This window comes from Sorex fumeus, unplaced genomic scaffold (genome assembly GCF_029834395.1).
Source record: "Sorex fumeus unplaced genomic scaffold, SorFum_2.1 ptg000051l, whole genome shotgun sequence".
NCBI lineage: Eukaryota > Metazoa > Chordata > Mammalia > Eulipotyphla > Soricidae > Sorex > Sorex fumeus.
This window is the reverse complement of record NW_026606108.1, coordinates 30,590,684-30,617,912: the sequence shown is the minus strand read 5'-3', so window position 1 is coordinate 30,617,912 and position 27,229 is coordinate 30,590,684.

Here is a 27,229-nt window from a genome sequence, read left to right as displayed (position 1 = left end):
CTCATGAGGCATCCTTGTATTTTACCACAGTTAGCACCTATTATCACACAGCCTTCTTTGGAGGAGACTGGACCAGTGATACTCGTGTTTTGGAGTCCTCTGTCAAATATGCCACTGCCTCTTGCTTAGCCCCTATGGGGACTAAAGTCTGCTGGCCTATTGTTGCCCCTATACATGTTGTTGATGATGGACCCACTAATCGGGTTCAAGCAATCATTATTGATGAGCTCTTTGAACATCCCATGTTGAGTATGTGGAATGGGGTCCTGCCATACCTGCTACCCCTTTTGGGACCCCTTCTAGGTCTCATGCTTGTCTGCACGATGTGCCCTTTTCTATTCAACAGATTTATGGCATTTATCAGAGACCAGATTAATGCCATCCAGATGCGTCCCATCCAGGTGCACTACCTACAGCTGGTGGCGGCGGATGCCGATGAGGCTTATTTTTGGACCATCCCTGGTTCCCCATAATACCCCAGATTCCAGGTGGGATCTGAGAGCCCCTCTATGCCTGGCGTGCCGCGCAGAGTGAGTGCCTGGCAAAGCACTGCAGGGGAGGAACAGCTTGTCTGTTGGGATTCAGCCTCTCAGGAGGAAATCTTTGCTAGCATAGGAGTCTGGTGCCCATACACACACCCTCAGCCCCCTACCCCCGTTTTATGAGGGGGTTGAGGCCTGTCACCCCTCCTCTGAAACAGGCGCCCTTTCCTTCTGGAGGAGCAAAGCCACTTTCTCCCTCACTCTGTCTTAAATACTTAATAATGGGGGAGATGTGGGAAGCCAGAGGTCTCCACCTTGGCTTTGAGAGTCTGCACATGGCATCCCACCACGTGGCCCTTGGATGATGCAACCTGGCTAGCCCCTCTGTAACTCTCCAGTCCTTCTGTGGCTTTCTTGACTGTCCGTTCAATGACCATTAGCCATGATACAGATCAGCCCATTCTGTTTCGTGCGCGCCACCTTAAGGTATATAAGTGCCTTGCAGACAATAAGGTCGTCGCATGTTCCCCGTCCAAGACATGCTTCCATTCCTTCTCATTCAGGAGTGCCCTCGCCCAGGATATCCCTCATGGATATCCTGGAGTTCTGCAGGTTGGGACCCCACAGTACCCAAGTACCCCATATCACGCCACAAAAGTGAATGCTGATCATTCTTTAAGATGAAAAGTAGATTAATATCATCTGTTCTAGAAATACTACCTGCACTTCTGTGTTTATTGCAACACTATTCATAATAGCCAGAACCTGGGAACAACTCGAGTGCCCAAGAACAGATAGATAGCTAGTTAAAAAAAGGATGGTACATCTACACAATGTAATATGCTGCAGTTTATAGGAAAAATAAAGTCATGAGATTCGCTTAAAAATGAATGGACATGGAGAGTTTCATGCTGAGTGAAATGAGTCAGAAGAAGAGGGACAGAGAGAGAATGATCATTCTCACTTGTGGTAGCACTGTAGCACTATCCTCCTGTTGTTGATCAATTTGCTCGAGAGGGCACCAGTAAGTCTCCTCTGTTAGACTTGTTGTTACTGATTTAGGCATATTGAATACACCACAGATAGCTTCCCAGGCTTTGCCTTGTATGAGGGATACTCTTGGTAGCATGCCAGGCTCTCTGAGAGGGACAGAGGAATCAAACCCAGGTCGGCTGCATGCAAGACAAGCGCCCTACCCACTGTGCTATGGCTCCAGCCAAATGATTTGTGGGATGCAAAAAATAAAAAAATATATAATATGAGACTAATACCCAAGGATAGTAGAAACAAGGGTAAGGAGGATTGGTCCAGGATTCAAAGACTTCTTCCAGTGCTTGGGGGAAAGGCAGTTGGGATAGAGAAGGTGATTATGTCAAAGATAGGTGAAAATAATCACTCTGGATAAGAACTACGTGCTGAAACTAGGTAAAGGCACATATATAACTTCTCAGTATCTATACTGCAAACCATAATGCCTTAAAGGGGGGGGGGGCGGAGAGACAGAGACAGAGACAGAGAGAGAGCCTGGCAGGCTAGGATGGGGGATGTGAGGGAGGGAGGGAAACTAGAGTCACTGGTGGTGGGAAATGTACACTGGTGGAGGGATAGATGGGTCCTGGAACATTGTATGACCGAAACCTGGTCAGGAACAGGTCTGTAACCATGTACCTCACAATGACTCAATAAAAAATAAATTATTTTAAAAAAACCATCTGTGTTTTACAATTAACCTTCCCAAATTTTTTTGCTACAAATTGCTGAGATAGCCAAACTGAAAGCATAATAATGTTACTATACTAAATACATAATCAATAATTGCTAAAATTATTTTGTATACAAAAGTTATAGCAAATAATTTTATATTAAGACAATTGCTGCTTTTCATAATGGGAGAGTAAAACCAAATTGAAAAATAGATAGTAATGACTGATGACCAGCTCAAGTGGCTTATTGAGCATCTACTTTGCATAAGATTGTTCAAGGTTCTGTGAGCAAGACAAAAATCAAAATCTCTGACTCGTAGTACTTATATTTTCATGAAAGAAGCATGCTAAATGCAAAAATGCAAGTAGTTTTTTGTACAAATACTCAGATTGAAAGTGATGATCAAATGGTATATTAAAATGTGAATTTATTGTACTTTATGAATTCATTACTGATATGGTAAATTTTAAAGCTTATATTACTTTGTGATTATAAAGAATACTCCAATTATAATCACTTTCTTCGCTCTAAAGTGTTTCTTCAAATTGATTCAGTGGTTTAAAAACATAAAGCAACATTTTAAATAGATAAGTATTTCTGGTAAATACATAAATACAAAAAATTCATATGCTCCTTATCTTTTTTATTCACAAACCACCAATAACCTTTTATCTTTTAATGCTGTTAATATTAGTAATAGAACTTATCTCTAGTCTCATAACTATACCATGATTATGGTTAGGCATAATATAATCTATTGTTACTTGATCTTATGTTTCTTTGGTTATAAGAGTTATTAAGTGATTTTCTATATATATCTTAATAATTTAATAAATGATTGATGGTACATTAAAAAAAGAAAGTGATGATCAAGAAAATACAGAGCAAGATAAATCTATACATCATGAAGGATCCTATACTATGTTCAGAGAATATATCTTTGAGATGACATTTGAGAACAAGCTGAATGAAATGAACTTGAACAAAGCACAACTTTTGAAGGAGTCTTCTAGTAGAAGAAACTACAAGAATAAAAATTTTAATGTAAAATATTTGTGACTTGTTTGGGAAATAGTTACAGGGATTTTTCGAAATGTAGCACCTAGCAAGCTACCAAGAGTATTCCGTTCTCATGGCAGAGCCTGGCAAGCTCCACGTGGCGTATTGATATGCCAAAAACAGTAAAACAAGTCTCACAATGGAGACATTACTGGTGCCTGCTCAAGCAAATCAACGAACAATAGGAGGACAGTGCTATAGTGCTACAGTAGTGGAAATGTAGCTAACATATGTAAACTATAGTAAGAAATTAAAATTCTGTTCTAAGTTGCAGTAAAACAATAGATCTTTCTTTGTGGAAGTAACAGGTTCATATTTACATTATTCCACTTCTTTATGGGAATTTTAAGGGCAAATGATCTTATTCAATATATGTCAAATTTGCAAACCTGTGTAGGCTATTGCAGTATATGATTCAGTTCTAGGGAGAGATCAAGACCAGAGTACACACCTAAGTCATCAGCAAATAGAAAAAAGTATTTAAAGACACTACAGTTGATGAATAACACAAAGATATTATACTTAGAGTACTGCAGACATCCATATGTTCTGGTGTTCCACTGTCTAGTGGTCAGAAAGAGTCACCTCATAGTTCACTGGGAACATAAGATACATAAAGTCAAATATTCCAAGTGGAACAATGTGATGAACTGTGTCAAATACTATTTGCACTAAAAAAAGGTGATTGCCAAGTAACCACTATTTTTACAACCTACAATTAATATAAAAATTTTTACACATTGCTATTAATGGAGCAATAGAGAATAAAGCTTAACAGGACTGAGTTATATTCAACTTAAATAAAGTTAACATTCTGCCTAATTTCCTTCAAATTTGTTTTTTAAAAAGTAAAATTTTACACACAGATTGGAACATTTCCCTTTTTTGCTGTTTCCCTAAGATACAATGACTATTTTGCACCATTTACATTCATCCTATGATAATATATCTATAATGTTAATTATAGATGTGAAACTTTGTGACCTTGGACTCTGGGCTCAATGGGACCCGGGAGCAGAGATCATCTGCCTGCTTCCCCCAGTCTTCGGCGCCCAGGGGTCACACCCAGAAACCACCTCCTGCCAGTGCCAGATAATCTCCTCATTGGCCACCCTCCGGCTGAGCCTCACATATGAGTGAACATATTCCTGGACACATCATAAGATACTCCCTACCCATTTTCCATAATTACCACACCATATTTGATGGGGTTCAGACAGTAGGCAATAAATCATAGAGGGAAATATATATGTCATATATAATACATATGTATATATATATACATATATATATATTTCAGAGAGCCCAGCAAGCTACCGAGAGTATCCTGCCCACACGGCAGTGCCTGGCAAGCTACCCGTGGCATATTCGATATGCCAAGAACAGTAACAATAACGGGTCTCATTCCCCTGACTCTTAAAGAGCCTCCAATACAGCAGCATTGGGAAGAAGAGTAAGAAGAGGCTGCTAAAATCTCAGGGCTGGGAAGGATGGAGATGTTACTGGCGCCCACTCAAGTAAATCAATGAACAATGGGATAACAGTGATACAGTGAATGTTAAATATTTTTGTACTTTCAATGATTACATTATCATCAAATTTATGCTTATCCTTTTGTGATGTGCTTTTTAAGTCATAATCTTAAAATGTACATATTTTCCAACATAACACATGTGTACAGATACATATTTTTATACATTTGTTTTAGTGATCATTTGTATTATTTAAAGGTAAAGGCCCTCCTGTTGTTCATCGATTTGCTCGAGCGGGCCCAGTAACGTCTCCATTGGAGACTTTGTTGTTACTGTGTTTGGCATATCGAATACATCACGGGGAGCTTGCCAGGCTCTGCCATGCGGGCGAGATACTCTCGGTAGCTTGCCGGGCTCTCCGAGAGGGGCGGAGGAATCGAACTCAGGTCGGCCATGTTGGCTGCGTGCAAGGCAAACGCCCTACTGCTGTGCTATCGCCCCAGCCCATGTATTATTTACTCTAAGTTATTGATTTGTTTCCTAATGGATAAATGATTACATTTCTGGGTTTTTGGCTATTATAAAGAAATGACACATATAACACTGTGTAAGTATTATATACATGTCTTGGAGTATATGTGGAAAGGTTTTAAAATATGTACTTCGAAGAAAACGGTTGTATTTACACCTTCAATTTCTTTCATAGTCAATTTCATTCCCATCCCAATAAAAAAAGAGAATTTACTCATTTATCTTTCTTGGCTCTTAATAGCATTGTTTTTTTTATGATTACTGTGTATCCAACTCTTTTCTATTTTCTCTTTACTGCGTCTGCATTGTCAATTTTTGAAAATTTATCAAAAATTAAACTTCAATATTTATAATTTAAATGTCTAAAAGTTCCATTCGGTTATTTATAAAAGTATTTATTCTATTTATATTTTCTTAAAAAATAAGTTTTAATTTTCTATATTTCTTTAATGATTTGAAACATTCATTTTATAACCTTTCTTCTATTTTTCTGCTTTTCTATCTATTGGGATTCTAACTTTTGTCTTTTTGTATCTGTTATTCCTTCCTCAGTATGTGCCCTTTTCTTTCATTATGTACATTATTTGTTGAGTTTATTTACTAGAAGACATATTTCTCTGGCTCTCTGGGAATTTTCTATGAACATTGCTTAAAATGTCACTATGAAACTGTTTGAACCCTATTATGTTTATTTTTTCTTTTGGGGTCACACCCATGGATGCTCAGGGGTTATTCCTGGCTCTGCACTCAGAAATTACTCCTGGTGGTGCTTGGGGGACCATATGGGATGCTGGCAATTGAACCCAGGTCTGCCGCACGAAGGCAAACACCCTACCCGCTGTACTATCGCTCCAGTCCCCCTATTATGCTTGTCCCACACAAGTTTTAAAATATTTCTATGACACAAGAACATACATGACTACACAAATTGAGAGTATTTCTCTTTCTGACACCAGAACAGGCATGACTTCACAAATTATGTGCTATCGTTCTGGGAAATCAATTTTTTAAAAGATAAATTTTATCAATATTTTCATGCACTTATAACAGCATGGGTAGCATCTGTTTCAGTTCAGTCCACTTTATAATTCTAATTTCATTCTACTAAATTTTACTTTTAATCAAATCCAACCATTAATAAATTTCTCAGATCATTTTCTCTTTTTGTGTCATTTCTCCCGTGCTTTTGAAATACTTCTATCTTTTTTTGGGGGGGAGGGAGTTAAGCTTGAAATATTCCCATGACAAGTTGAAAAGCAGCCCTTGCTAAAAATCATATAAGCCAGAGTTTCTTAACTAATGGAACTACATTTCTCTATCTAAACACTTGGCAAGCTGAGATTTTTTTTTTAGATTAATAACTAAATTTTTGGAAGACAGTCAAATTTAGCACACCAATCACTAAGAAACTGAACTGTTCTAAAATTATTATGTAAAAGTGTCTATACTTTTAAAAATATAATACTGAGTTTATTCTCTGTCCCTAGCGTATCATAAAGTTTAGTAATGAGTTGTGTGACTGCACTGATAATACCAACATACTAGATTATATGTGTTCGGGTGTAGGGGTAGGGAAACTAATTGTAACTACCAACTGGGTAACTACACAAACATGAAGAAGTGTATGAGTCACCTTTCTATTTCTGCGCTTCTGTGAACACAGCTAACTTATGGCATAGCTACAGAACTTGACTTGAATCTTGATTACTAGGGAGTACAAAAGCAAACTAATTTACTGGTTTAATAACACAAAGTGGGCTGGAGGAACAGCACAGTAGGTAAGGCAATTAATTGCCTTGCACATGGTCGACCCCGGTTTGATTCCTCCATCCCTCTCGAAGACCCCAGCAAGCTACCAAGAGTATCCTGCCTGCACGGCTGAGCCTGGCAAGATACCCATGGCATATTCGATATGCCAAAAACAGTAACAAGTCTCACAATGGAGACATTACTGGTGACCACTCGGGCAAATCAAGGAACAACGGGATGACAGTGCTGCAGTGCTAATAACACAAAGTAATCCCCAAGAATTGGGGGACAAAAGCAACATATTTTCCTGGCTTAATGATACAAAGTAATCCCCAAGAATTGTATCTGTAAAAGGGACAGCAACATTAGGGCTATTATTTCAGAGCCAACACATTACCTTTACTGTTAAACTTATCTCCAGAGTTAAAGAGACAGTGTAAAGATTAAAACATATGGTTTGGATGCAGTCCACCCCAGTTTGATCCCAAGTATCACCAGTGGCCTGGGTAATCTCCAGCACTGCAAAGCCTAAGAGCATTACATCCTTGGATCCTGCATTGAACACTGGACCAGTTGACTGAGAATTATTTTGGGTCTCCTGATCATTGCTTGGAAGCTGCCCCAGCCAAAATTCCCTCAACAAATAAGAGTCGTCCCCCCTACACCATCTTATATTCACTCTCTTGTAAACTCACAGAAGATTTCAGTATTTTTAAATTCTGCATATAAATGAAAAAAAAAATTTCTCTTCAACCCTCTGATATATATTCTTAAAAATAAATGACATTTTTAAAAAGAAATGTTATACTTGGCTGGAGCGATAGCACAGCGGGTAGGGCGTTCGCCTTACACGCGGCCAACATGGCCGACCCGAGTTCGATTCCTCCGCCCCTCTCGGAGAGCCCGGCAAGCTACCGAGAGTATTCGATATGCCAGACACAGTAACAACAAAGTCTCCAATGGAGATGTTACTGGGCCCGCTCGAGCAAATCGACGATCGACGGGAGGGCCTTTACCTTTACCATGCCCTACCAAGGTCATGAGTTGTCCCCCACGAGCGGCTCTCTGGCAGGGACATGACTTCAGAGGCACAAAGACTTAATGCAGAGCCCAGCAGTTTGAGGAAGAAAAGTGAATGGATTATGTATTAATCCACTGTACCATGCCTCCCCGAGAGGTAAGGGGTGTCGCTCCCTTCCGCCTTTTTCCCCCTGGGCAGCAAGATGGCGACTGCCTCAGAACTTATTGGAAAGCCAAGTATGAGCCGGCAGTGACAGGGCAACTGCAATCTCATGGGAAGGGGGTCATTCCTGGCTCGTCCTTCACGCCCTACCGAGGTCACGAGTTGCCCCCCATGAGCGGCTCTCCAGCATGGCCATGGGTCCAGAGTCACAGAAACCAATCTCGTAATTATCTGGCTCTTGGCAGAAATCCTTCCAGACTTAATAAATAAAATATCAGAAATCCCAAATCATATGGTTCTCATAGCCAGCTGTAGAAAAAAAATTATTTCACAATGCCTTTTCAGCAGTTCTGATTGTTGGGTGTAAACTCTGAACAATAATGGTGCATCTTTTGTTGAAATAATGAATGTAATCAAAGTAGATTGAGAGTTAAGTAGAATTCATCTGCCTCACAGGCATTAGGAGGGATAGGAGGGGGGTATATTGGGGTTCCTGGTGGTGAAAAATAAGTACTGGTGAAGGGAAAGGTGTTTGATCATTGCATGACTGAGACTTAAACCTGAAAGCTTTGTAACTTTTCCCACAGTGATTCAATAAATAAATAAATAAATAAATAAAAGAAATGTTATGTTCTTTAAAAGAAATGTTATTTCAGTCTCAAGTACTATTTCTCAATACTATGCTTTTTGAAATTCAAGTTCAAGGAAATCTTTGGGAAATACACTGCTGTTTATATTGTTTCCTGTGGATTATTTCAAGGCTACTGGGAAGATTGATATGACAACCTTCTTGACGTCCAAAGTTACTCAGATCCAGGACTTAATGGCTTCATAAAATGTCAGTGTGAGTGATGCTGTTAGTGAAGGAATTTTACTGAAATAATTAATTGAGTACACAGAGCAATTCCTCTTCAATATGACATCACTCTATCATTCAATGAAAATTATAGTGAGTCATATGTGAAATAATTTAGTAAACCGAATCAGTATAATTTCATACCGGAAAAATAAGCAAGCTATTTTAGGAAGTAAAGTAGGTAAATATCAAACAGTCAAATGAATTTCCTTCTCATTTTTTAGGTGCTTTTTCTGCTGTCAATGTGGTGTTAAGGTTTTATATCAACCTTCAAGGTTGTAGTTCAAATTGTGAGTTCAAAAAAAAAACAAAATAAAGCATAAAAATAGAGTAAGTCATATTGGGTCCAGGATGGTGAAAAAAAATCTTTTAAATGATTTCTCTTTATCTTATTACTCCTGACACATATTCCACTGACTGGAATCAACCAAATAAGAAGTTTTCAGAGTCTAAGAGATAGTATACTGGGTAGGGCACTTGACTTGCACATGGCCAACACAGGTTGATGCCCAGTACCACATAGGCCATGAGTGGGCACAGAGCTATAGAGTCAGCTCTGAAAGTAAGTGTTGTGTGTCCCCCAAAACATCCCTCCAAAAAAATGTTTCCACTGAAGGTACATGAGTAAATCCCAAAATTGACAATGATAATATCCCATGAAACATATAATTTGTAAATTTTAATAATTAGGTTGAATCAACTTATAGTTAGACTGACTTCTACATAAACCTTGTTAATCCCATCCTGAAATCCAAGAATTCTTGGAATTTCTGAGTTAAACATGATAATAGCCAAAACATTTAGGAAAGGCAAAAATCAAAACAGATTTTAAATCCATACTTTCAAAAATGTCAAATCATCCCACAAACCGAAATCACTCAATAGACCTCCCAAAGCATAATCTCTGATCATGGGACAATCTTTGCCAGTTGATGCCAGCAGACTCTGCTCCCTGCGACTCCCATGTTATGTGTTTTATCACCAAGTTAGGACAGAAGCTCTAGTCCTTTTAAACCTGCACACAGGTTTCCCAGTCCCTGTTCAGGTGTCTGGTATAGTTGCTGCTGACACTAGTGTACTTGAGTTCCTAGTTGTTGCTCATGGCTGACTAAACATAGTGTCACACCAAGGTGCAGGAACTAGATACTGAATTGTCAAGGCACTACTCAGGTTTGCTTAAACTTGGAGCTACAACCCCAGAAACCTCAAAATTTCCCATATGCAATGCAGGTTAACTAAAACACAGACTCCAAGCTCCCATTCAGACCTTTGTGGAGTCCTAGACATAATGTGAAGACTGACAAACTCATCTACCAATGGATGAAGACAAGTGTAGAAAGAACAAAACACAGTTATGTTTTTTTTTTTTTTTGCTTTTTGGGTCACACCCAGCAATGTACAGGGGTTATTCCTAGCTCTATTACTCCTGGAGGTGCTCAGGGGACCATATGGGATGCTGGGAATTGAACCCGGGTCGGCCGTGTGCAAGGCAAACGCCCTACCCGCTGTGTTATCTCTCCAGCCCAACACAGTTGTGTTTACTGAGTAAGACTCCAAAGCTTACTTTGGAGTGAGTGCTAATACTGCTCACTGAGAATAACGGAAAGTAAATTCAACGAAGAATACAGTAGAGGAACTAAAAAAAAAATAGAGGATTCAACAGCATAATTGGGGGAACTGAATTTGTGAGCTCAAAGAAGTGGGGGAGACAAGAGGAGGAGGAAGTGGCAGAAGAGGAGGAGGAAGAAAAGGAGGAAGAATTTGTGTAAACAATGAAAATAGAGGGCAGCATCAAGAGGGACATTTATATCAGTGGCCAGCCAGAAAAGAAATATGCCTACGTTTAGGCATAGGTCTTGAGCAGATAAAAATGCAACTTTGTTTAAAAATTGCTTTTGCTATCTCAGGAAACCCATTTTCTTCAAATGTATTTAAATTTATATTTTAAAATAGGCTAATAAAGCTATTAAAATAGAAATCCCTCCTTTCACTTTTTTCTCTCTCTTGCCAATTTGGACAAATTTTAATTTTTCTTTTATTTCTTGCTAACTTGACAGTAATGTTAATATCAAGATTTTCTGTTCTACTGTTTATTTTCCTACTTGTGGCACTCAGAAACTTAAATATTTTGTATCCTATGAATAAATAATACATAAATCTCCCCTTTCTTCATACTGAAAGTTTCTGATTCTCACTTTCTTGTCCTGAATTTTGTGATTTTTCAGACATAAATAAGGAAGTTTGGTTCTATGATATTATTTTCATCTATTTTCAGTTTCACAAATAGTACATGTTAAATAATCTTGTTACTTTATCATTCAACTAAAACTGAATAGCAAAAAAATTCTAATGAAATTTCACATAGTTTCTGTCTTATTATAAGATCTGTGTTTTAATTTAATTTGTAATGATCAGAATTTTTACTTGAACATATTCTTGGACAAATAATTTGTCTGGCATATCTGCTAAATCCTTTTATGCCCCAAACATTTATTTTGTTTGGCAGATAGAGTTTATCTCAACTGGACAGTGTTACTGGAAACACAATTGTCTCTCAATAATTTGTAGATAATTACCCAGTATTTTGCTTCCCTTGTGGCAAATGTCAATTTTGCAGCTTAGAAAATATTACATTTTGGGTGCTTATAAAATTTTCTTTTTAAAATTCAGTAAAGTAGCCACATTGTATTGAAGAGCATGTTTCCTCCTTCTCTTTCTTCCTTCTCTTTTTATTGTTTTTTACTTTTCATTGAAATATGACAATAAAATCACTTTTTTTTTGGTTTATTTTGGCCCATGCCTGGTGGTGCTCAGGGGTTACTCCTAGCTCTGCACTCAGAAATTATTCTTTCTGGCGCTTGTGGGACCATAAGGGATGCTGGGGATTGAACCTGAGTTGGCCTGGTGTAAGCAAGATCCTTACCCGCAGTACTATCTCTGTCGCCCCAAGATCACTTTTTAAAAATTGCTTTTATTTAGAATAATCTCTCTTGGTTTCTCAATCTTTTTACTTGCTTTTACTTTCCAAAGTGTATTTTCTATATCTTTGTCTTTGATGTTTCTTCATACATTCTTCCTGGTTGATTTTGTTTAACTCTTCAGCTTTTACTATTTCATACCAGTCGAGAGCTTTAAATATGTGTCTCTATAAAACACTTCCTTTAAAAGGGCATACATATGGTCAAAAGGCATAAGAAAAAATGCTCTCCATAATTTGTAATCAGGGAAATGCAAATGAGATATCACCTAACACCAGTGAGGCAATCAGACATAGAAAGGAACATAACAGTCCAGGCTTGTGTGAATGTGAGGAAAAAGGAAACTCCCTCCACTGTTTATGACAATGATTACTGATCCAATTTCTTTGGAAAACAGTATGCAGACATCTAAAAAAGTTAAGAATTGATCTTCCATAGGACCTATCAATTCAACTTATCAGCATCTACCACCAAGTCCCCAAAACACTACTTCAAAGAGACATTAGGGTCATTATGTTCAGTATAGCACTATTCACAATAGTCAATATCTGGAAACAACACAAATATCCAAGAATGCATGACTGGGTAAAGAAATTGTGGTGTATAAACATGATGGAATACTATTCAGCCATAAAAATATTAAAAAATTCAGCCATACACAGTTCTGAGATTTACTGTGGCTTTAGATCTCTTTTGAGTTTTATTTATAGATCTCTGAAGCAAGGTGGGTGGAAAAGCTTACATGGTAGTGCAAGGAGTTGATTCATGAGGGGTGACTGCAAGGGCTTCTGGAAGTATATGGAAAGTAGGGGGAGATAGCACATCTTGACTATAAATTTGTGTGAAAAAACTCCCAAATTAAATAATAATTATCAAATGTGTATATATTTGTGTCTTTTAATTTTCTGAAATATTAGTTGAAAAAACAAGTAATTGTTGTCAAGTAAGGGGACTTTCTAGCAGTGGTCTGTGATCTGGGGACCAACAATATTTGGGAAGAGTATGAGAACTTGATTGTTCAGGGCTGGAATTGAAAAAAATTCTTTGTTTTGTCTTGGGTGTTTTTGGGGCTATACCCATCTGTGTTCAATGCTTACTCCTGTCTGTATGCTCTAGGATCATTCCTGCTATTATTTGGGGAACCACATGCAGTGTCAAAAATTGAACCAGGATTGACTGAATGCAAGGCAAGTACTTTATACCTGTACTATCTCTCCAACCCCTGAAGAACATTGTTAATTTTATTACTTTAGATGGTAGTTTTATATAACATTTTCATAAAATGTAAGCTACCATTTAGTTAGTAAATACTATTATCATGTGTGTGATAAGGACTATTCTACAAAATGAAATAAACATTACTTCTCAATTTATATGTGACTGAATTCTTTGTTCTTAGTAAGTGGGTTATTTAAAAATTTTTATAGTGTCAGGATCTAACCTAATCCAGGGCCTTAATAATATTATAGATACGTGAGCTGCATTTCTTCTCAATTTTTAAAATTTTTGTTTCCATTTTTGTATGAATTTTTTGCACGAAGAAGACGGTGGTCTGATCCCGTTTGGAATTTTGGGATAACAGCAACATCGGTTAGGCAAAACCGCCGATTGAATATGATGTGGTCTATTTCATTGTGGAACCGTCCATCGGGAGACTCCCATGTCCAACGTTTAGATTCAGCCTTTTGGAATTGTGAGTTACCATGGAAGGTTTTGGTTGACATGATGAACTCAGACAGTCTGTCACCTTGTTCGTTCCATTCCAGGCCATGGGTTCCGATGTGGAGTTCATCGACTGATCTTCTTGGTCCTATCTTGGCATTAAAATCACTGACAATGATCTTGTAGAAGGTGTGATCTTCTTTATAGAATTTCTCCAGCTCCATGTAGAATTTCTCAGTTTCTTTTTCACCATAACTGGATGTTGGTGCGTAGACAACAAAGATAGAAACTGCCGGTAGTGAGCCACATTTATTCAAGTGTAATCGTCCGATTCGGGTTGTTAGGCATTCAAATGAATCAATGCTTGTGACTAAGTTTGTGTTGACAAGGATACCGACACCACCGACGCCTCTTTTATCACATGTTCCAAGGAACAGTTCTTCTCCAGTGTCGAAAACAGCATGATGGGATTGATGTCTTCTCGTTTCGGTCAGACCAATGATGTCGTACTTGATCTTTCGTGCTTGTACCATAAGGTCTTCAATGGATGCAGCAGATGCCAGCATACGAGCATTAAAAGTACAGACAATCATTTTTGTTTTTCTGCGTTTTGGCAGCCCATGTCTGCCTTGGTGTTTTATCAGCTTCTCCTTCCATATCCTTCTCGACTCTGCATAATCAGGGTTAGGGAAATGAGATCCATTTATTACTGGATTTGGCATATCAATTTGGTCTATTTGGCATAGATCACGGATAGCTTGCCAGGCTCTGCCGTGTGGGTTGGATATTTAAGGATATTTAAGGTATCCTGAAGATTATTAAATAAATAGTCGCGCGGCCGCGAATGTGGCCGCGCGCTCCCGGGAGCTTGTTGTGATAATCTTTGGATCCTGGCCTTTGTTGGGGTTACACGGCAGTTGGACGGTGTAACTGTCTAGCTACTGACAGGTCCAGTCCCAAACCGTGCAGGCTTAGAGATCTCAGTCCCGGGTCCCACACACCTGGGTTCCTCTGCCAGTTCGGTTATGTCTGAGGCTTATCCAAGTGTGTGGAGAGTGGCTCCAGTAAGGCCTTGGTTGGGGCCTGGAAGTCTTCAGCTGTTGGGCCCTGGCGAGGATAGTCAGACACAGGGTAGGAGACTCTGCCTTGTGCTCTCCCGGGAGCTTGTTGTGATAATCTTTGGATCCTGGCCTTTGTTGGGGTTACACGGCAGTTGGAGGGTGTAACTGTCTAGCTACTGACAGGTCCAGTCCCAAACCGTGCAGGCTTAGAGATCTCAGTCCCGGGTCCCACACACCTGGGTTCCTCTGCCAAATTCTACCTCACAGAACGAGGAGAAAAGAATGCAAGGTTTAAGAAGAAGACTCCCAGAACAACCACCAACTGGGAACTCTTTGGCTCTGTTGCAGCAACATGGGAAGATGCCGTCATTGACAACATTGATGAGGAATACGATCGAATGATTCAGCACCTCCATGATTGTGCAAGGAATGCCAAGAGAGAGATAACCACAAAAAACCGTCTTTCTTCGAACACTCTTGAACTTATTCGCCAACGTGGCGTGGCACGTGCCTCAGGCAACCACAAGCAAACGTCCGAACTGGCAAAACAGTGCAGAAAAGCCATCAAGGATGACCTCAAAAACAGGAGAGCAGCAGTACTGGTAGATGCAGCAGAAGCTGGGAAAAACATTCGTAATGCCCGCCTGTCCTTCACCAACTACAAAACCAAGATGACTGCCCTCCGACATCATGATGGATCTATCACATCTTCCAGAAGGGCAATGGAGAAGATTATTCATGACTTCTACTCAGATCTCTTTAATAGCCACATCCACTTGCCCACATACCACATACCACATGATGGATATGTCGTTCCCAATGTTCTCCCTTCCGAAATCCAACATGCCATCTCGTCGGTAAAGAAACAAAAAGCACCTGGCCCAGACAAGATCAGACCTGAACACCTGAAGAACTTACCATCAGTACTCATCAATACATTGGCTCGACTCTTCACACGCTACCTGTCTGAATGCAAGGTTCCATCCCAATGGAAAACCAGCAAGACTGTACTACTATACAAGAAAGGAGACATCCACGACATTGGCAACTATCGCCCAATCTGCCTATTGTCTGTCATCTACAAACTATTCACTCGAGTCATCCTGAATAGGATTAGCAGAACACTAGATGAAGGACAACCATGTGAACAAGCTGGATTCCGAAAAGGATTCAGTACCATTGACCATATCCATACAATAACCAAGCTCATTGAGGTATCTCGGGAGTTCAAGATGCCGCTCTGTCTAACGTTCATTGATTTAAAGAAGGCCTTTGATTCTGTTGAGACGGAAGCGGTCATGGAAGCCCTAGCCAATCAGGGCGTACAAACTCAATACATCAGGATCCTTCGTGAGCTCTATTGCGGATTCACTACCAAGATCTCACCATTCTACAAAGATGTAATCATCCATATCAAGAGAGGGGTTAGGCAGGGTGATACCATTTCACCAAAACTCTTCAGTGCCACCCTCGAGAACATCATGCGACGACTAGAATGGGAAAACATGGGAGTGAAGATAGATGGTCGGCAACTACACCACCTCCGCTTTGCTGATGACATCGTTCTAATAACACCAAACATCAGCCAAGCGGCACAAATGCTTGCGGACTTTGACCGTGAGTGTGGAAAGGTCGGACTACAGCTGAATCTTACGAAGACAATGTTTATGAGAAACAGCCTTGTTCCTGACGCTCCATTCGCTCTCAACGGAACCACCATCTCCGAATGCAACAGTTATATATACTTAGGTCGAGAAATCAACATGATGAATGACCTGGCACCTGAGTTACGCAGGAGGAAGAGAGCGGCTTGGAATGCCTTCAAGAGCATTGAAGAAATAACTAAAAGGACAAAGAACCTCCAACTACGAGCACATCTCTTTGATTCCACTATTCTTCCTGCATTAACATATGCCTCAGAGACCTGGACCCTACGAAAACAGGATGAGAACACTATTCGGGTCTCTCAAAGAGGAATCGAAAGAACTATGCTTGGAATATCACGATTCACTCAAATGAGAGATAGAATCCGGAGTTCTGATCTTCGTCAACGCTCAAGAATCAGAGACGCTGTCTCATTTGCCAAGACATCAAAAATCAGATGGGCTGGACATGTAATGAGGTTTACAGACAACCGCTGGACTAGAGCCATTACTGATTGGATTCCACGAGACATCAAAAGATCACGTGGACGCCCACCTATAAGATGGTCAGACTTCTTCGTCAAGACCCTAAATGATCGGTTTGAGGCTCTACATGTTCCTAAAAGGAACAGATACCATTGGGCTACGCTAGCACGCAACCGGGATGAATGGAGACGTTACTGGCACCCGCTCGAATAAATCAATGAATAACGGGGATTAAGTGATTAAGTGATTAAGTGATAAGTGATTTTTGTATGAATTAGTAGTCTGTGATATATTTTTGCCAATGAAAAATCTGTCTTTTTCTTTGAATTTTAAAAATGACCTTCTAAATGTTAATTTTGGTATATCATGACAAAAATAAAAAATATTTTTTATTATAGCTGTCACTGTTTTATAAAGTTTTTACTGTTTGGGGAAGTTATAAATATCATTTATTTTTAATGTATTAAATATATGTTATGTTTCTCAGATGGCTACCAAATTAGAAGACAATCAAGAGTCTAAAGAATGCAATAAGTAAGCAAATATAAACACAAAACCACTCCCAATAAATAAAATAAAATCGTGAGAATCCTTCTCTGATGCCCATCTCCTATCTGAAGGATTTGGATTGCAGTGGTGGTCACCAAGACAAGTATGAGAGTTTTGAAGAGGTCTTTGCTATCTTTTCAAAGCTGCTAGAGAACAGGCTCAACAGTGACTCCAAGAAAAGAATTCAGGTGTTAAACTGAAGGAAAAAAAAAAACAATGCTTAAACTTTACTTTTGATGCTTAAAAATAAAAAAAATACATAGTTTTTTTCTCTAGAGGTATCTATCATAAAAGATACTTAGGCAGTAATGAATAGAGGAAGTGTGCTGGTTAATTTTATCTGTTAACCTGATTAACCATCAGATAGTCAACTATTTAAACATTATACTGATATGTGTTACTGTGTTTGGCATATCGAATACGTCACGGGAAGCTTGCCAGGCCCTGCCGTGTGGGCGAGATACTCTCGGTAGCTTGCCGGGCTCTCTGAGAGGGGCAGAGGAATCGAACTTGGGTCGGCCATGTTGGCCGCTTGTAAGGCGAATGCCCTACCACTGTGTGTTTCTGGATGAGATTAATATTTTAATTTGGTATGCTGAACAAAGTAGATTGCCCTCCCAATATCACTGTCCCACAGACAGTCTAATGAAAAAAACTAACAATGTGATAATCCATTCGATTTACCTATCATAGAGGTGGAAATTGATCTTTTGTCTTTAGATTCAGATTTGAATTGTAACTTATATGACTTTCCTTTCCTTCTCAGGTTTTGAACTCAGAATGGAACTATATCATCAGCTCTCCTGCATTTCCAGCTTGCCAACTGCAGATCTTGGGATTTCTCAGCCTTTTTAATTGCATGAATCAATTCCTTAAAGTAAAATCTTTTTAAAAATGTATATGTATGCATAATGTATATATACATATACATATACAAACTTCATACTACTTCCATTTCTCTAAAAAGCTAATTCATATTTACACTTAAGTCCATTTAAAACCATGTTATACTAGCATTATACTAACAATACATATTATTAAGTAGTTTATGTAATTCTTCATGTTTAATTATCGCAATTGTCTTTGACAATAGCTACTATTAAAAAAATTTAGAGGGAGAAGTCCAAGAGAAGTTAAAAACTTTTCTAAGACCAAAAAGTAATAAATGGTAGTCTAAAGATTCAGTTATCCTCTGTCACATACACACTGTAGTTAGTTCCAACCATTGACCATTCCTCCTAGCCCGTTTTCCCTGGCCTTGGATATGAATCGTCTACTATTGTTTTTTATATACCACAAATGAATGCAGTCATTCTATGTCTGTTCCTCTCCTTTTAACTCATTTAACTCAGCATGATACTCTCCATGTCCATCTATATATAAGCAAATTTCATGACTTCACTTCTCCTAACAGCTGTGTAGTTTTCCATACATGGATGTGCCATAGTTTCTTTAACCAGTCATCATTCTCTAGCACTAAGTTTATTTCCAGATTCTGGCTCCTGTGAATAGTACTGCAACGAACAACAAAGTGCAGATGATGTTTCTACTTTGTATTTTTGGGCCCCCCAGATACAAAGATGTGGTTTTGCTGGGTCAGATGGGAGCTCAATTTCTAGTTTATTCGAGGAATATTCATATTGTTTTCCAAAAATGCTTGACCAGTCAGAATTCCCACCAGCAATGAATTAGAGTCCTTTTCCCCCTGCATCCTCACCAGCATTGGTTGTCCTTGTTCTTATGGATGTGTGCCACTCTCTGTGGTGTGAGATGAAGGGACCAGTACGAGTAATAGTTGGAAATGATCACACAGTTCTGGACAAGAACTGAGTGTTAAAAGTAGGTAAAGTGATATACATGACAACCTTTCAGTATCTGTATTACAAACTTCAATTCCCCAAAGGAGAGAGGGAGACAGAGGGAAAGGAAGAGAGAGAGAAAGAGAGAGAGAGACAGAGAGAGACAGAGACAGAGACAGAGAAGTGCTTGCCATAGAGGCAGGCTGGGTTGGGGGAGAGAGAAAGATAGAGGATGATGGGAGGGAAACTGGGGAAACTTGTGCTGGGAAAGGTACAGTGGTGGAGGGATGGGTTTTAAAAAACTGTATGAATAAAACGTAATCATGAACAGTTTTGTAAGGGTCTAGCTCATGGAAATTCAATAAAAAATTTATGAAAAATAATTAAAAATATAGCACATTGGGTGGGCGTTTGCCTTGCATGCAGCCAACATGGCTGACCCGAGTTTGATTCCTCCGCCCCTCTCGGAGAGCCCAGCAAGCTACCTAGAGTATCTTAGCCTCACGGCAAAGATATAGGCAAAGCCTGGCAAGCTACCCGTGATGTATTTGATATGCCAAACATGCCAAACACAGTAACAACAAAGTCTCACGATGGAGACACTACTGGGCCCGCTCGAGCAAATTGATGAACAACGGGAGGACAGTGACAGTGACATACAGATTCAAGATCATTGGTGGTGGAGAATGGACACTGGTGGAAGGATGGGTACTTGATCATTGTATAACTGAAACCCAAGCACGAAAGTTTGTAAGTCTAAAACTGTACCTCATGGTGTTTCAATAATAAAAAAAAGGAGAAAAAATTTAAAAAAAGATTCAGTTATCTCATACCAAAGTTTGCAGAACTGATTAGTTCTGAAGTAACAGACATCCTAGACTGAAGGTCTGTCATTTTAGAAAACCTATTTTTGACATACAAAGAGAGCAATCCCACAAGATTTTTCCGAAAACATAAGCATTAATTTACATTTTACTTATAACCCAAATTTTATAGTAATATTTAAACAGGTATTACTAAAGATTAAAAATCTATTGTAAGTGCCAAAAAGCTTAGATTTTCTGGACTCAGGATCAAAGCAGTCAGTCTGAGTGAATCATAGTTCTTTTCCCTGGATAGGATTACTTATAAATGAGAACTAGATTTATATTTTATGAAATGCAAAATAGGAGACATACTTTCCCCCTAAAATTTATATTAAGAAGATAACAGGACTAATAAATTATTATATTTTGCATAATCAAGTCTATTTCTGAGTTACTTCTTCTAAGTATATTTTTTTAACTTGGCAGTTAGCCAGACAAAAACTTCCTTATATTATTAGTATTAGCTAAAATGTAGGGCTGGAGTGATAGCACAGCGGTAGGGCATTTGCCTTGCATGCTGCAGGCCTGGCAGAGCCGGGATTGATTCCTTCGCCCCTCTCGGAGGGCCCAGCAAGCTACCGAGAGTATCTCGCCCGCATGGCAAAGCCTGGCAAGCTACCTGTGGCGTATTCGATATGCTAAACACAGTAACAACAAAGTCTCATGATGGAGATGTTACTGGGTCCGCTTGAGCAAATCGATGAACAATGGGAGGACAGTGTTAGCTAAAATGTAAAGTAAATTGCACATTTTTAAAAAGTAAAATGATAAAATCATAAGTAATACATAAAATTTTTCATTTTAATAAGGCAAATCATTATAAATTCTAAAAGGAAGAACTGCTTATGATTTTTTTCTTTTTTTTCCTTTTGAATCACACCTGGAGATGCACAGGGGTTACTCCTTGCTCATGCACTCAGGAATTACTCCTGGCAGTGCTTGGGGAACCATACGGGATGCTGGGAATTGAACTCAGCTCGGCCACGTGCAAGGCAAACTCACTACCTGCTGTGCTATCGCTCTAGTCCCAACTACTTATGATTTTAAGACATCCTCAACGTGTTAGATATGATAAGTATAGGTGTTAATTTTTCTAATCACAGTTTTATACTGATTGCAGGGAAACACGATTTAAAATAGAAGTAGAATATATTCACACACACGCACATGCACACACACACACACACACACACACACACACACACCAAGTACTTATTTACTTACACATTTCTGAAATGTCACTGCCACTTTTCTTAATTAATTCCATCCAAAAATTCCACACTTTTCTTTAAATCCCACATATTAGAGGAATCGTTCTTTATTTGTTCCTCTCCTTCTGGCTCTCTTCACTCAGCATGATACTCTCCAGATCCAGTCAAATAGCAGCAAATTGCATATTTTCATCTTTTCTTATAGTTGAGTAGCATTTCCCCATAGAAATTACCACAGTTTCTTGATCCAGCCATCTATTCCTTGAGTATTCATTGTTCATAGGTTGTTTCCAGATTTTAGCTACTGTGAGTAGTGTTGCAATAAACATTATAGTACAGATGTCTTTTCTGAATAGTTTTTGGGTCTTTAGGGCTACGTAAGTTCCAATAAGTGGAAATGCTTCATCATATGGAAAATCTATTCTTTTTTTTCTACACAGTTTTCCAAAAAGGTTGAACCACTTGACATTTCCATTAGCAGTGGATGTGGGTTTCTTTTCTGCCACAGTCATGCCAACACTGATTGTTTTGTTCTTTTTTATGTGTGCCAGTATTACTAGTATGAGATAATATTTCACTGTTTTATTTACATTTCCCTAATGAAAAAAATGTGTTGCATTTTTTCATATACTTATTGACCATCTGTACATCTTCTTTAAGGAAGGTAATGGGGATATTACAATACTGGATGTCTACTACACAACAGTCTACTACTAGACTCCTCAGAACTAAACACAACTACAACACAAACAGATTCCTTGATGGAGCTCCCAGAATTAAACACCACCATAAAATTTTTTGTACAGGAGCATAATGGAAATTATTAAAATAAGGTATTATGCTAAAAAGAGAAAGGAGAACATAATATAAAAAATACATTATCCTTGATTATTCTGTGAATCCTTTATTGTCCATGATTAATTTTATGTAGTCTTTCACAAATTCATTTATATGTATCATTTCAAAAAAATGTAAAATAGCCCCCAAAAATAAGTTTTAATAATAAAAGCACAAATGTTTTATATATTCACTCTATTTCTTATTTTGACTCTTATCACTCCCCAGTCAAAAAAAGTGTTTCTATAAGCCTATCTTACACAAAAAAGAAAGAGCTTTGCAGAGCTTGGTATTTAAGACAATTGTTTGCCGAGTTAGGGAAATATTCCATGACCTTTAAACATATGAATGGTAACAAGCTATTTTCTTAATGAATCCCTATTAAGGTATAACAAAGTAATCTTTACAAACAGCCTTAAAATCATTTGGATTAACAAACTTTATCTAGCCTGAAAATCTGCAGACTCAATTATGTTTCAGCTCTTTGGTGTACTGAGAAAATTATTCTCCCTTCTCTTTTTGTTATTGCTATAATAGACAACATCTCTTCAAATCCCTCAGTTTTTGCTCTTAAGCTTTTTCTCTGCTAAGTTCTCCTGAATCTGTATGAAGTTTATGGTGATGAGGGTACTCTTTTTAATGCACAGTCATATTAAGTGGACATTATCAAGAGATAAGCATTTGTCTCTCTGTAACTGCACAAGTTCAGTGAACCACCTAGCCTGACTTAACGTTCCAGCATCCCCATCAATGGAGGCTTTCCCATAAAGAGCCTATTCTCCTTTTCACTGACACCTTATTTTTACTCCTATTTTTCCCTAGACAGAGTTTAGCAATGTCTTAAATGATATATACTGAGCCATGCTGATGCTTGAAAGAGAGAGAGAGAGAGAGAGAGAGAGAGAGAGAGAGAGAGAATCTACATCCTTAGCAGATTATTCCTTATAACGTTTCCTTTTGGTACAATACTTAGTGCTGAGATGTTTCTGTGTTTGAGTGCAAATTTAGTCTTATGAAGTGATATAAATATAAATAATAACTAGTTTGGAAAAATTTATGATTTACTACTTCTAAATCCCAGACAGTAGGAGAAACCACAACTAATAAAAAAAAGTATGAGTAGAATTACGGGTCTGGATTTCAGACATTAATTCAAAATTTTAGATGTGAAAATGGGGACTCTGGAAGTATACATGGTATTTAAAGGGAAAATGAGAGAAAACAGCATTTCCTGATCCATACGTGAGATGCAAGAGAGTAAGACTAGACTTGAGATGTTGGTGTGTAGACAACGAAGATAGAAACTGCTGGCAGTGAGCCACATCTATGCAAATGTAAACGTCCGATTCCGGTTGTTAGGCATTCGAATGAATCAATGCTCATGGCCAAGTTTGTGTTGACAAGGACACGGATGCCTCCGACACCTCTTTTATCGCATGTTTGGAGGAAAAATTCTTCTCCAGTGTCGAAAACGGCATGGTGAGATTCATGCCTTCTTGTCTTGGTCAGACCAATGATGTCGTACTTGATCACTAGCGCTTGTACCATCAGGTCCTCAATGGATGCATCTGATGCTAGCGTACGTGCATTGAAAGTACAGACGATCATTTTTGTCTTCCTTCGTTGTGGCAGCCTAGTTCAGCCTTGAGATTTTATTGGCCTCTCCTTTCTCATCCTTCTCAGTGCTGCCATGTTGGTGAAGCCTTCAGGGTCAGGTGAATAAGACCAGTTGTAGTTACTGGTTTTGGCATATTGAATACACAACGGATAGCTTGCCAGGCTCCTCCGTGCGGGCGGAATTCTCTCGGTAGCTTGCCAGTCTTTCCGAGAGGGATATTTCATTATGATGAAAGAGAAATTGAGAAATTCTACATGGAGCTGGAGAAGTTCTATAAAGAAGACCACACCTTCTTCAAGATCGTTGTGAGTGATTTTAATGCCAAGATAGGAACGAGAAGATCAGCTGAAGAACTTCAAATTGGGACCCATGGCCTAGAATGGAACGAACAGGGTGAGAGACTGTCTGAGTTCATCATGTCGACCAAAACCATCCATGGTAACTCACAGTTCCAGAAGGCCGAATCTAAACGTTGGACATGGGAGTCTCCCGGTGGAAGATTCCACAACGAAATAGACCACATCATATTCAATCGACGGTTTTGCCTGACCGATGTTGCTATTGTCCCAAAATTCCGAACTGGATTGGACCACCGTCTCCTTTGTGCAAAATTCTACTTCACAGAGCGGGGAGAAAGGGCTGCAAAGTTTAAAAAGAGAACTCCCAGAATGACCACCAACTGGGAGCTCTTTGGCACTATTGCAGAAACATGGGAAGATGCCATTGTTGACAACATTGATGAGGAATACGATCGACTGGTTCAGCACCTCCATGAATGTGCGAGGAATGCCAAGAGAGAGATAGCCACAAAAAAACGCCTGTCTTCGAAAACTCTTGAGCTTATTCGCCAGTGTGGTTTGGCGCATGCCTCAGGTAACCGCAAGCTAACGTCCGAGCTCACAAAGCAGTGCAGAGATGCGATCAAGGAAGACCTTAAAGAGAGAAGAGCAGAAGTGCTGGTAGATGCGGCAGAAGCTGGGAAAAGTATTCATAATGCCTGCCTGTCCTTTGCCAACTACAAGACCAAGATGACTGCCCTCTGACGTCCTGATGGATCCATCACATCCTCCAGAACGGCAATGGAGAAGATTATCCATGACTTCTACCCAAATCTCTTCGAATAGCCATGTCCACTTGCCGACATACCAAATTCCACAGGATGGATATGTCATTCCCAATGTTTTCCCTTCCGAAATCCGACACGCCATTTCTTTGGTAAAGAAATGAACAGCACCCGGCCCAGACAAGGTCAGACCTGAACACCTGAAGAACCTGCCGTCAGTACTCATCAATACATTGGCTCGGCTCTTCACACGCTACCTGTCTGAATGCAAGTTTCTGTCCCAATGGAAAACCAGCAGGACCGTACTACTGTTCAAGAAGGGAGACATCCATGACATTGGCAACTATCGCCCAATCTGCCTATTGTCTGTCATCTACAAGCTGTTCACTTGAGTCATCCTGAATAGGATTGGCAGAACACTAGATGAAGGACAACCATGCGAGTAAGCCGGGTTCCGCAAAGGATTCAGCACCACTGACCATATCCACACGATAACCAAGCTCATTGAGGTTTCTCGGGAGTTCGAGATGCCGCTCTGCTTAACGTTCATTGATTTAAAGAAGGCCTTTGATTCTGTTGAGACGGAAGCGGTCATTGAAGCCCTAGCCAATCAGGGCATTCAAGCCCAATACATCAGGATCCTCCGTGAGCTGTATTGCGGATTCCCTACCAGGATCTCGCCATTCTACAAAGAAGTAATCATTGATGTCAAGAGAGGGGTTCGGCAGGGTGGTACCATTTCACCGAAACTCTTCAGTGCCAACCTCGAGAACATCATGCGACGACTGGAATGGGAAGGAATGGGAGTGAAGATAGATGGTCGGCAACTACACCACCTCCGCTTTGCTGATGACAATGCTTTAATAACACCAAACATCAGCCAAGCGGCACAAATGCTGGCCGACTTTGACCGTGAGTGTGGAAAGGTAGGACTACAGCTGAATCTTACGAAGACAATATTTATGAGAAACAGCCTCGTTCCTGATGCCCCATTCTCTCTCAATGGAACGACCATCTCCGAATGCAACAGCTATGTGTACCTAGGTCGAGAAGTCAACATGACAAATGACCTGGCACCTGAGCTGCACAGGAGGAAGAGAGCGGCTTGGAACGCCTTCAAGAACTTCGAAGAAATAACTAAGAGGACGAAGAACCTCCGGCTCTGGGCACATCTCTTTGATTCCACTGTTCTTCCTGCATTAACATATGCCTCAGAGACCTGGGCCCTACGCAAACAAGATGAGAATGCTATTCAGGTCTCCCAAAGAGGAATTGAAAGAGCTATGCTTGGAATATCACGTTTCACTCAAATGAGAGAAAGAATCCGGAGTTCTTACATCCGTCGACGATCAAGAATCAGGGGTGCTGTCTCATTTGCCAAGGTGTCAAAAATCAGATGGGCTGGTCACGTAATGAGATTTAGAGATGACTGCTGGACTAGAGCTGTTACCGACTGGATTCCACGGGATGTCAAAAGACTGCGTGTCCGCCCACCTACCAGATGGTCAGACTTCTTCATCAAGATCATGAACAATTGGTTTGAGGCTCTTCATGTTCCCAGCGCGAACAGATGCCATTGGGCTACACTAACACGCGACAGGGACAAATGGAGACGTTACTGGCGCCTGCTCGAGCAAATCGAAGACTTATGGGAAGTTATGTGGTTAAGTGATTAAGACTAGACTTTTGAAGGGATAGGAGGATAGTTCAAGGTCTGGGACACAAGGCTGTCATTAGAAAGCTGTATGTGTGTGATACCAGGAGCAAGTGCCTCCAGAGTATTGCCACCAGTGTAATTCTGGTGGTTGCTAGGACCCCTGCACCATAGCAGTATCTCTTCACTAATAGAGCATTGAACTTCCCCTAAGCACTGCTTTGGAGGCCCACAAGAAACAGTATAGCACGTCTTAGGTCTTTTTAGTGCTTTAAGGAAAATGAAGCTTTGAAGTGAGATTTTATTTCCTTATGCTTTTATTAAAATCAAATCCACCTAGCAAAGTAGTGGGAAGTAAATATCACTGTATCACTGTCATCCTGTTGTTCATCGATTGCCTCGAGCAGGCCCCAGTAATGTCTCCTTCGTCCTAGCCCTGAGATTTTAAAATGTGCGACATTCGAGGTTGTTTCAGGGTCAGAATGAGACCCATCATAGTCACTGGTTTTTGGCATATTGAATACGCCACAGGGAGTTTGCCAGACTCTGCCTTGTGGGCAGGATACTTTTGGTAGCCTGCCAGGTTCTAAAGAGTAAGAACTAGATAATAAGATGCTTCCAGGAGCAGGGTTTTATAGTCTCTGGGTCTTGGCTGTTGATGGGATTACACGACGCCTAGGCAGTTAGTGGGTGTAACTCCTACATACTGGAAGATGGGGTATCTGGGTGGAGGAGCCCCCAGTCCCAATCCGAGCAGGATTGGAGA